The 7,758-nt window shown below is 38.9% G+C and overlaps 1 non-coding gene across 1 annotated transcript; it reads left to right on the top strand.

The window, feature by feature from the left end:
- The first annotated feature begins 7,327 nt into the window (after nucleotides 1–7,327).
- Nucleotides 7,328–7,434, top strand: LOC131176949 (small nucleolar RNA R71). The gene has a single exon (XR_009146743.1). It is a non-coding gene; the product is annotated as a small nucleolar RNA R71 (small nucleolar RNA).
- The last annotated feature ends 324 nt before the right edge of the window (nucleotides 7,435–7,758 follow it).

Here is a 7,758-nt window from a genome sequence, read left to right on the forward strand (position 1 = left end):
CCTCTGTCTATAATAACCCCAAAGGTGCAATATCTTTCCGAATTGAGCAGGGTCATAAAGCAGTTCTTTGCCACTCAATATTTTTATACCCTGAATCCTGAAAACCAAAAATTGCATTCATAGCATCCATGTCTAACTCCCTATCAATTCCAGCACATCGAAAATATATTACATCTTTATGCTCAGGCACTGTTGGTTTGAAATTCAGCCTTAAGGAACTCAAAAATTCCAGGGTCAAATCCTTGTACACTGGTTCCCTAATCTTAGCAAAATTAGTCTAGCTGATAGCATCCAAATAGGCAAATACAGAATCATAAATGCCTAATTCTTTTAAAATCTGCTCATCCATATATTTGTTTGCCAAAATAGGTTTAGAAACTAATTTCTCATAGGCATTTTTCATATCCATATCCTTAAAAGCCCAAGGTAATGGAGAGATTACCTCCTCTATACTATCGGCAGATGACGTAGGAGCTGCTGGAGAATGTAAGGGTGATTGAAACACAGGTGTTTGGACCGCTGGTGCTGGAGTTTGCGAGGAGGACCTAGTCCTTTTGCTGACTGGTTCAGAGGAAGGTTGAGGTGGAGAATTTAGGTCGAAAGGAACAGAGGGTACTCGTTTCCGTTTTCCGACAAGTGTTTTCTTGGGTCTACCTGTAGCCTTTTTAGTTTTGCCTTTGGTTTTCGTTTGAGTAGGCGCAGGCTCAGGCATTGGTTCTGGGGAATGAGTGTCGAGAATTGGTGTTTCATTTTGCGGTTCAGTTTGCGGCGAGAGGGGAGTCGGCGGAATGAGGGTTGGTGTTTGGTCTGGGGGTAGTGGTGGCGACTGAGGTGGTGGCGACTGAGGTGACGGCGGCGGCTACGGTGGGGGCGACTGAGGGAGCGGCGGACTGAGATTTAGGTTAGGGTTTATGGGTAGGGAGGATGGAGTACCCATTTTCGATTGGACAGAGTGTCGAGATTTCCTGGGTTTAGGTTTGTGGGTAGACCACATTTTAGTTCTCACCATTTTAATGAAAAGAAAGAAACCTTTCAGCTTCCCATAAAAATTGCCGGAAAAAATGACATGGGAAAGGAGTCGGCGAGGTTTATCGGGAGTGTGGGCGAGTCTTTTTGTAAAAAATGGCAGAAGTTTTTGGCTTTTTTAAAATGTGGGTAAGCATAAGGTTCAGCAGAATTTGCTTAAGACTCTGCTTGACAAGCAACATCATCAGCAAGTTTCGGCAGGTTTTGGGAAAAATTGTAGTTTTGCTTACCAAAAACAGTCCAAAAGCTATGGAATGCTATCATGACCCTCAGCAACTACCAAATACACACAAACACCATAAAATTGAGGGATTTAAGCTCATCATCTCTTAGAACTCATCAAACACTATATATTTTCATTTAGCTCATGCAAGCATTTTTCAATTAAGGCACTAATTGTGACTACCTTTTGCACACTTAATGAAATGATCTCCTTTCTGATCTTATACCAAAAGTACATTTCAGCAGCATTTGAGACAAGTTCCAAACACTCAAGAATTGCAGAAAGGACATAGAAATTTACCTTTTTAGTAGCATGAACAGTAGCATGAACAGTAGCAAAAATCTGCAGACTGTAAAAACTAGCAGCAATTCAAACAAAAACATGTAAATTCCTATCAGACTACAAAATTATATATACACTAAAAGATAAAACTTAACAAACACTATTTTTGCACTTCAATAAAGCTCACATCAGTCCTAAATATCAAAATTGATCCTCATTCAAGTTGCATTTTGCAGAATTTATACAAGACACAAAATTAAACATGTGCTATCAAGTAGATTGCAATATCAGTAATTTAGCACAAGTTTAAAGGTGTTACTGTTCATAGGTACTGGATAAAATGCAGAATTTTGCTGTATACTTGCTCTCTTTCTATTCTTTCTTTTTGTTACAAGTGTTAATTTGCCCAATCTTCATGAATGACCTACAAAAGATAAACAAATGTCACTTTTGAGTTTAATGAGGGTAAAAACTGAAAATGAAATGAAATGGAAAATTAACAAACTATAAAAGGATACACTTTGGTTGCCTCCCAAGAAGCGCTTGTTTAAGGTCTTAAGCTTGACCTTCCACTCCAAATCACCTAAGTATCCCTGATTGGAGAACCAAGCCATGAAACCTCTACAACCTTTTGTGTGGGTTCTCCAACAATATAGTGCTTTAATCTCTGCCCATTAACTTTGAAAGTCCCTGAGGTTTCATTGCCTATCTCAACAGCTCCATAGGGGTATACCTTTATAACAGTGTAGGGCCCTGACCATCTTAACTTTAATTTTCCGGGAAATAACCTTAACCTAGAGTTATATAGGAGAACAACATCACCTTCCTGAAATTCTTTCCTCCTAATATGCTTATCATGCCATCTCTTAGTTCTTTCCTTGTAAAGCTTGGCATTTTCATAAGCATCCAATCTAAGTTCCTCAAGTTCATTTAGTTGCAGCATTCTTTTTTCTCCTGCAGTTTTTAAGTCAAAATTCAGTGTCCTAATGGCCCAATATGCTCTATGCTCCAACTCCAAAGGTAGATGACAAGCTTTCCCATAAACCAATCTAAATGGGGTAGTGCCAATAGGAGTTTTAAAAGCTGTTCTATAGGCCCAAAGAGCATCATCTAACTTTAGTGACCAATCTTTCCTTGAACTATTCACTGTTTTCTCAAGAATTCTTTTCAGCTCACTATTTGAGATCTCCACTTGACCACTAGTTTGTGGATGGTAGGGTGTTGCAATCTTATGCTTCACTCCATATTTTTGTAATAATCTTTCAAATTGATGGTTGCAAAAATGAGAACCTCCATCACTTATAATGGCACGTGGAGTTCCAAATCTTGTAAAAATGAACTTTTTAAGGAATTTAATCACAACTCTAACATCATTAGTTGGAGATGGTATAGCTTCAACCCATTTGCTCACATAATCTACTCCAACTAAAATGTATTTGTGTCCCAAGGACGATGGAAAAGGTCCCATGAAATCAATGCCCCACACATCAAATAGTTCCACTTCCAATATATTTTGGAGGGGCATTTCATCTCTCTTTGAGATATTACCCATCCTTTGACACCTATCACATGCATTTACAAACTTCCTCACATCCTTAAACATGTGTGGCCAAAAAAACCCTACTTGAAGAACTTTTTCTGCAGTCTTTGTCACACTCGTATGACCCCCATAAAGTGAAGAATGGCAATCTTTAATAACATTCTCTATCTCCTCATCAGCTAAACATCTTCTAATCTGTCACACCCCGGCTTAGGGGGCCCCAGCTCAAGCCCCTCTATGGGTGGCCTTCTTGCCAGCGTACCCTTCTAGAGGCCGGACCTGCGACTCACAAGGTACTGTCCGCTTTGTGGAAATTAAATCCCTTAAGCCTGCAGCTAGATTCGAACCCTTATCACTCACGGTTTTCGCCTCTCACCAATTGAGTGGTGAGGCGGCAAAACCGTGAGTGATAAGGGTTCGAATCTAGCTCGCAGGGATTTAATTTCCACAAGCGACAATCTGATCACGTGTCCCGCTCTGTCCTAACCTAAGAAAGCAACTGCAAGAAGGCCACCCATGTCTTGATCAGCCCATCTCAACATCTCTTGAACAAAAATGGCTCTTCCCAATCATAATCCTTTACATCAAAAAGAAATCTTTTCTTTTGCTGCCATGTTAGGTCAGGTGGGAGGATTCCACACACTAGATAGTTCACAAAATCTGCATACCAAGGGACTTGTGCATTCATGATTACTAACAGTTGCTCATCAGGAAAATAATCATCTATTGGGAGCTCTTTTCCCAAATTATCTCCTTGTTCTTGCCTCAATCTAGACAGATGATCTACTACCACATTTTCTACTCCTTTCTTGTCTTTAATTTCCAAGTCAAACTCTTGAAGGAGTAGCACCCACCTTATCAATCTAGGTTTAGCCTCTTTTTTCTGAAGGAGATACTTGATAGCTGCATGATCCGTGTACACTATTACCTTTGACCCCACAAGATAGGACCTGAATTTATCTACTGCAAATACCACTGCCAAAAACTCTTTCTCTGTAGTAGAGTAATTTATTTGAGCATCATCTAAGGTCCTACTTGCATAGTATATTGCATACACCTTCTTATATCTCCTTTGTCCTAAAAGAGCCCCAATGGCATAATCACTAGCATCGCACATTAACTCAAAAGGTAATGACCAATCGGGTGGCTGCATAATAGGAGCAGATATCAAAGCTTCCTTTATCCTGCAAAAAGCATTCATACAATTAGTATCAAAATTAAATTCCACATATTTACTCAATAAATTGGTAAGAGGCTTAGAAATCTTAGAGAAATCCTTGATGAATCTCCTGTAAAATCCGGCATGCCCCAAGAAACTCCTCACTCCCTTCACGGATGTTGGGGGTGGCATTTTCTCAATAATTTCTACCTTTGCTTTATCCACCTCAATACCCCTGTTTGACACAAGATGTCCCAAAACAATTCCTTCTTGTACCATAAAATGGCACTTTTCCCAATTCAAGACTAAATTGAACTCTTCACATCTCTACAAAACCTTAGACAAGTTAGATAAGCATTCATCAAAAGATTTACCATACACAGAAAAATCATCCATGAACACTTCCATAATACCCTCAATCATGTCAGAAAATATGGACATCATACATCTTTGAAATGTAGCAGGGGCATTACATAGTCCAAATGGCATCCTTCGATATGCAAAGGTACCATAAGGGCATGTGAAGGTAGTTTTATCCTGATCATCTGGGTGAATAGGGATCTGAAAGAACCCTGAATAGCCATCCAAATAGCAAAAATAAGACTGATGAGCTAGTCTCTCAAGAATTTGATCTATAGATGGTAATGGAAAATGGTCCTTTCTAGTTGCATTATTCAATTTCCTATAGTCTATACACATTCTCCATCCAGTTACAGTCCTTGTAGGTATTAGTTCATCATTTTCATTCTTCACTACTGTGATGCCCCCTTTCTTGGGTACAACATGAACTGGACTTACCCAATTGCTGTCAGAAACAGGGTAAATGATACCTGCATCACGCAATTTCAAGATCTCCTTTTTCACAACCTCTTTCATATTTGGATTCAATCTCCTCTGTGACTCTCGAGAGGCTTTATGATTATTTTCCAACAAAATTCTATGCATGCACACAGAAGGATGTATTCCTTTAATATCATGAATGGTATAACCAATTATCCTTCTATGCTTTCTAAGAACTCTCAATAATTTTTCAACTTCACAATCAGTCAATTTAGCACTAACAATCACAGGATATGCAGAATTTTGACCTAGAAAAGCATACCTGAGATTTGTTGGAAGAGGTTTCAACTCTACCTTAGGTGCTTCACTTTTTTCAAGCTTTGATGATGAAGTTGTATCTTGCTTCAAGTCCCCAATCTTTTCAATATCAGCCATAGGCAATGGTGGATTTCCTTCCAAAATTGTAGCATATTCTGTAGCTTCTTCAATCTCATCCCCTTTTTTGATGTTATGAACCAAACAAGCTTCTAAGTGATCTTTAGGATGTTGCTTTTTAAGCACTTCTCTGACCTCCTCATCTATCACATCAACTCTTAAGCATGAATTTGAATCATCTTTCTTTTTCATTGCTTGAAACAAATTAAATTCAACTTTCTCTTCTCCAACTTCTAATGTAAGCCTCCCATTTTTTACATCAATCACAGCTCCAGCAGTAGCAAGGAAAGGTCTACCAAGAATAATAGGAATGTGTACATCCTCCTCCATCTCCAATACCACAAAATCCACTGGTATGAAAAATTTCCCAACTTTCAGAGGAACATTCTCAATCACCCCAATTGGAAATTTAATAGACCTATCTGCTAGCTGTAGTGAAATGGTAGTAGGCTTCATTTCTCCAATCTTCACTTTCTCATAGATAGACAATGGCATTAGACTAACACTGGCTCCAAGATCACATAAAGCCTTATCTATACTGATATCCCCAATGTGACATGGTATGAAAAAACTTCCAGGATCTTTCAGTTTGGGTGGAAGCTTATTTTGCAAAATAGCACTGCTTTCTTCCGTGAGAGCTACAGTCTCAAATTCCTCCAATTTCTTCTTGTTAGATAAAATCTCCTTCAAAAATTTAGCATATGAAGGCATTTGTGCTAAGGCATCAGTGAAAGGAATAGTCACGTGCAAAGACTTCAATACCTCCAAGAACTTCCCAAATTGTTTATCCAATTTCGCTTTCTGGAACCTTTGTGGGAATGGTAAAGGTGGCATGTAGGCTTTAGGTGCAACATATTTAGGCTCTTCTTCTTTGCTCTCCTTCTCCTTACTTCCTTTTTCTTCCATTGAATTTTCTTTCTCAACTTCAATTCTAACTTCAGCTTCAGTTTGTTGATCTCCTTCTCTGTTTTTCTCTTCTTCAATTTTCTCTTCAATTTTTTTATCTCCATTCTCCAATATTTTTCCACTCCTCAATGTAATAGCCTTACAATGCTCCCTTGAATTTTTTGGCTGGCTAGGGAGCTTCCCAAATGCTTTGTTATTTGAAGAACTAGCTTGTTGAGCTATTTGATTCTCTAACATCTTGTTGTGTGTTGCCATTTGATCTACTTTAGATGCTAATTGAGAAATCATTTCTTGTTGACTTTGATGGCTTACAAGTAGAGTTTCAATCATGGCTTCCAATCTAGCTGTCTTGTCTGGTTGTGCTTGTTGTGGTAGAGGTGGAACAGGTGCATTTTGAGGTTTAGAAATTCCAGGAGGAGGACCTTTATTCTGCTGAAAATTCTGATTTTGCTGATATCCAGAAGGTTGCTGAAAATTCTGATTTTGCCCTTGTCTACCTCCCCAAGAGAAATTTGGGTGGTTTCTCCATGCTTGATCATAAGTTGTAGAAAATGAGTTACCACCTGATCTTTGATTGTAGTTCCCCACATAATCCACTTGCTCACTTGAAAAATCTTGATTAAGTGCAGAAAAATCTGCTGCACAATTGACATTTGCAGCTCCAACTTCTACTGAATTACTAGAACCTCCGGCTGAAGAATCTACTTTCATGCTTAGCTTGTCCATCTTCCTTGTCAAAGCATCAAACTTAGCATTAATCATATTCATGGCATCAAGCTCAAACATACCAGCTGGTTTCTTGATCTCATTCCTCTCACAACTCCATTGGTAGTTGTTATAAGCAATTTTATCAAGAGCAGAAAAAGCTTCGTCTTCAGATTTTTCCATAAGATCACCTCCAGAAGATGCATCAATTGTACTTCTAATAGCTGGTGAAACTCCATTGTAAAAGTGTTGAACAAGCATCCACTTAGGAATCCCATGATGTGGACATCTCCTTTGCAAATCCTTGTACCTCTCCCATGCTTCATACAAGCTCTCATCATCTCTAGGTTTGAAAGAAGTCAGCTCATTTCTTAGCTTAGCTGTCTTGCTTGGTGGAAAATATTGAGCTAAAAATGCTTGAGAAAGTTCATCCCATGTTGTGATAGAACCCGGTGGCAAAGAATGTAACCACTCTCTAGCTCGGTCCTTCAGAGAAAAAGGAAATAATCTGAGTCAAATTGCATCATCAGAAACTCCATTTATCTTCAACATATCACTGATCTCAAGAAAGTGTGCTAGATGCACATGGGGACTTTCACTTGGATTTCCTCCAAATTGTGATTGTTGCACCATCTGACAGAGTGCAGGCTTCAGTTCAAAATTATTAGCTTCTACCCTTGGTCTTGTGATACTTGGCTTGAA

The sequence above is a fragment of the Hevea brasiliensis genome, unplaced genomic scaffold, assembly GCF_030052815.1.
Source record: "Hevea brasiliensis isolate MT/VB/25A 57/8 unplaced genomic scaffold, ASM3005281v1 Scaf288, whole genome shotgun sequence".
In the NCBI taxonomy this organism is placed as follows: Eukaryota; Viridiplantae; Streptophyta; class Magnoliopsida; order Malpighiales; family Euphorbiaceae; genus Hevea; species Hevea brasiliensis.